Source organism: Cupressus sempervirens, chromosome 9 (assembly GCF_028749045.1).
Source record: "Cupressus sempervirens isolate cs-2001-9-10 chromosome 9, ASM2874904v1, whole genome shotgun sequence".
NCBI lineage: Eukaryota > Viridiplantae > Streptophyta > Pinopsida > Cupressales > Cupressaceae > Cupressus > Cupressus sempervirens.
In genome coordinates, this window is record NC_143126.1 from 242,687,763 (window position 1) to 242,692,835 (window position 5,073).

A 5,073-nucleotide genomic window follows, 5' to 3' on the forward strand; every position below is an offset into this window, starting at 1 on the left:
TCATTATTCATTTACATGTAAAATAATATTTCTATGGTAGCTTGGTATTTCTAGGTAATCCATTGTCAAGGTCTATATATATTGCACACATAAATATTCACGCCTTCCAAGTTCTGAACAACAAGTTTACTGATATGTAATCTATGGACTCTTGTTCATCCACAAACACAAGAAAAGAAGTACATGATTTTGTCCATTAAGGAGTCCATTAGATGACCATGTTATATCTTAATATTTTTTGATAATTTGGTGCATCTATTTGTTGAATTTGTGGTTTTTCTATGAAACACACTGTCTCATCAAACTGATTGTTGTCTGTCCCTTTTTCTTTGCTGTTACAGTGCATTATGGATTTCCTAAACCATTAGATGACAATGATTTATCAGCCCATTTACCTCTTACTCTCTAGAGTGATAGAATAATCCTATTCTTGAATTAATAAGTCTAGGTTATTTCATAGTTCAACTTGTATAAATTAGAATTGGTTTGTTATTGCCACTCTGTTTTCACTATTCATGGTGCTTGCTGCAATTGACATGCCAATAATTTAGGTTCCTTTTATCCTTAGATGCTTTTATGTAGTCCTTTCATGTAGACATACAAGATCCATATATCCCTTCATTTGTTGAACCCAAAAAAATGACATAAATTTAAGGTCAAGAAGTATGGTAGTAGATTTTCTAGAGAGATATATAAATAGTTGATGCAATCACATGTCACAGTTAGTTACAACCAAGATATTACAGTAGGACAAGTGCAACAAATGCAACCAAGATATTACAACAAGACAAGTGCAGAAAATTCAACCAAGATATTACAATAGGACAAGTGCAACAAATGCAACCAAGATATTATAGCAGGACAAGTGCAGCAAATGCCAGAATTTGAGTCAAACATGAGGAATGATAGGTGTGCATACTTTTTATAAGGGTTTTATTCCACTTGTCATAGCTACACTCTATTTTTATCTAGATATTGAGATTTTTTTCAATGGAGAGTATTGAACCTGTCACATTTAAAAATAAAAACAGGGCCCTTTTGGATTCAACGTACATGAACCATCTCGTGGACTTTCAATGACAACACCATTTCTTGGTCTTTCAGTGATGACAATTATATTCCATGAGATGTCATCTCCTTGAGGTATTTTGTAACCATGGCCAAGATGGTTGTACTGATTTCCACGTCTATTTTCTTGAACAATTTAGTTGTGACATGTTGATGTGGTTTCAAATGGTAAATTAGAACAACCTAGCTTACATGGAAACTTGAAACATAATAACTCTTAATGTTAATTAAATTTTAGTATTTTTTTTAATCAATGGAATCCAGACACAACGTTACCAGTATTGCTTTGGTCTGTTGTGCTTCTCCTGTTCAATTTCTATGTTGCTGCTATCAAAAAATTAAAAAGTTCTTTATATATATATATATATATATATATATATATGGCTCAGTTTGTTACATGTTACAATTGTTTAAAATATAAAGCATTTTTAATGAATATATTATAAGATATTCATCGTATGTTTGTGCTTTATGGCTTTATAGGGTCCAACCCAAGATGAATTTATTGCAAATTTACTAGGTAACCATCTTATATCATTTTTGTTCATGTATGTCTTATTTTTGGCAATAATAGCATGTGGGCTTTAGGCTATGGATGCAAAGACGTATGAATAAAGTTGTATTGTTTGTTGGGAATGTTTTGAGATTTATGATTTAGAAATGTATAATTTCATTTTATAGAGTGCTAGCTCAATGGTAGAGCACTTGCTTCAAAAGTAGGAGGATGGTGGTTCAATTCCATCGTGCTCTAACATGAATAATCATTCATATTGTAGTTTATATAATTAATAATATTTGATTTTTTGAATAGTGATCTATTTTTATAAAAGTCATTGTTTCATTCAATCTCTAAAATGACAAAAGTGATGGAGACATAAAATTGTCTCAATAATACTAGTGTGTTTTATTGTCTTTATGAGACAATTATTTAAGATAGTAATTTAAGACACTCGCTTAGAGACATTATTCAAGACAATATGCAACTTTTATTTTGTCTCAGATTTAGACAATTTATTTATAAATTGTCTAAAAAAAGAGTCTTAAAACCCCCCTTTATGTAGTAGTGGGGAAGAGATGGGAGTAGTGGATGAGTGCACCACGGGGGCTAATTACGTAGGACAGATGATGCGCATCTTACACGTGGGTTTGATGTGCACTAATAGGGTGCCCAACCGATGACCTTGCCTAAGAAGAGTCGCTGAGCTTTTGCTTCCCTGACGAGAGGTTAAATCAACATTTCACCTTGTGGAATGTGTTAATTGGATTGCCGACTATGACAGCGACAATGAAGCAGTTTACTTTGCAAATTGATATACAAAAGAATGGTCCAGTTTTCCCCCTTCCAATCAATCCTACTTGGATCTCTGTCACGGGCCACGATTAGGCAGCCCTTCTACTTGTGTGTATTGTACATCTTTCTACTGTGTGGGGATCTTTTCCAATGTAGTTAGTGGGATGCAACTATCTTTCACACAAAATGTATCTTTGATAAAAATTCAAGAAATCAAAAACAGTTAATGGGCACTTGGTCTATTGGTGAAGTAGAATGGTTCATAAAAAGTCCACAAGGGATCGAGTCTTGTTGATTGGTAGCTTGCGGGCTTTGCGCCTTAGCTGGGTTGCCTCACAGGTCTGAACCTTCTACAAAACAAAAATTGAAAACATAGTGGATTTTACTGAAATTTCAACATTTGTTCTTCATGATTTGCATATTTTGTAATCGAAAACAATAACAAATTTGAGAAAAATCCCCAAAATGTTTGACTCATGGTACATTAAAAGCATATAGTATTTAACATTTTACATTATTATAGCATAGTGGATTTTCCTAAAATTTCAACATTTGTTCTTCATGATCTGTATATTTTGTAATCCAAAACAACGAAAAAATTAAGAAAAAATCTCCAAAATGTTTGACTTTTGGTACATTAAAAGCATATAATGTTTAACATTTTACTTTATTATAATATAGTGGATTTTACTGAAATTTCAACATTTTTTGTTCATGATCTATATATTTTGTAATTGAAAACAACAATAAAATTGAGAAAAAATCCCCAAAATGTTTGACTTTTGGTACATTAAAAACATATAGTGTTTAACATTTTACATTATTATCACATAATGGATTTTCTTGAAATTTCAGTATTTGTTCTTCATGATCTATATATTTTGTAATAAAAAACAACAATAAAATTGAGAAAAAATCCCAAAATGTTTGTTTTTTGGTACATTAAAAGCATATAGTGTTTAACATTTTACATTATTATAACTATTTGCAGATATAAAAATAGACCACTATTGTCTCAAAGAAAAAGTATGTGTTTTAAATGTTTGGAATGTATGGTTTCATTAATGCAAGTTTTTCATCATCACACTTTGTGATCCATTAATTTTTCTTCCTTATTTCTCTTGTATTGATGATGGATCTTTGAGTGTGATCTAAAATGTTGATAAAAAACACGCAAACAATTAAATCTAGAAATATTCAGACTATACCTATGAATTGTGGAAATTGGTAGATCGTATCTATAAATTAGTTACTAGTACTTGTGCCTTATTAGATTCAAGGGATAAGCCAATAGGAAATTAAATATAGAATTTAAATACATTTTATTTCTATCCATTTGTAGAAAATAAAACATTCAAATTTTATATAAAAATATTAATTTTCTGTAATAATGAAACTATTAATAAAGTAAATTTTTATTAAATATTTCTAATATATTTTACTAGTAATTATCCTTTCATAAAAATAATAAGAGGTCATGCACCAAATATAATTAATGGAATAAAATCAAATTGAATGTGAGAGACTTGCACTTGTAAGATTTGCAATATAAGAATTTGTCAAGATAGTGATAGTTTTGTGGGTTGTAGATATTGCATCTGTCGTTTTAATGGATTGTAGATATCACATTGGTAAAAAAAAATTCATATGAATGTATGTAAAATGTGCAGATATCAAATAGGGGTGTACAAATATCATGATATAATTTAATCTTACTTTATGGAATACAATGATTTAGTGATAGATAATTTTAAATTTATTAGAAAGGAATTACAAAACATCGAATTAAAAACATTCAATCAAATGCATTATATAAAAGCTTGAAGAATAAAGAGGAGGCACATAATTAAGTTGTGAACATGATTTTTAAATTGAGAGTGTATAGGTATAAGATCATCAGATCCTTTTAGTTCATTCTCACATGCCAGGGATAATTTTAGTTTTTAAAGTTTGCATATTGCACATAGAGAAAAGCTAGTTGAATTCTTATTTTTAAATTTATGGTTTGATAACAAATGTATGTCGCCAACTTTTGAAAAAGATATTGAATTCTTGGACTCTTTTTTTATTCCTGCTACTTTTTATTACAAACTTGTATTTGCAAAAATGGAAAAAATTGTGATTAGAAAACAATAAAAGAAATCGTGTAAAATGCATAATTGATGGTCTAAAGATTTAAAACCAAAAAGACCTTGTTGGTGGAGTGTATGTGAATCTCAATTTGTGGGTCTAAAAAAATAATACAATTAGTGTATGTTTATACAAATATCAAATAATTATTTTATAAATGAAGAAAAGAGAAAACAACATGATAACCATATTTTTTTTTGGTTCATTTCTTACGGATTAATTATAATATCTATTATCAATAATTATATTGTAGATCCATTATACTTAAGTTATTAATAATTAAAAGGTTGACCAAGCTTGTCTCTCAATTGTTCTTCTCTACTCTTGTTTTCTTACATTATATCATGAAATCCTTTTAGTTCATCCTCATATGCAAGGGTTAATTTTTGTCCTTAAACTTTGCATATTCCACATAGAGCAAAGCTAGTTGAATCCTTATTTCTATTTATGGTTTGATAGAAAATGCATGTCATCCACTTCTAAAAAAGATATTGAAACTCTTGGACTCCTTTTAATCCCTACTACTTTTCAATACAAATTTATATTTCCAAAAATGGAAAAAAATGTATTTATAAGATAATAAA

At 29.3% G+C, this 5,073-nt stretch overlaps 1 non-coding gene across 1 annotated transcript; it reads left to right on the forward strand.

Annotated features, from left to right (window-relative positions):
• Nucleotides 1-1,747: 1,747 nt before the first annotated feature.
• Nucleotides 1,748-1,819, forward strand: TRNAL-CAA (transfer RNA leucine (anticodon CAA)). The gene has a single exon. It is a non-coding gene; the product is annotated as a tRNA-Leu (tRNA).
• Nucleotides 1,820-5,073: the final 3,254 nt, after the last annotated feature.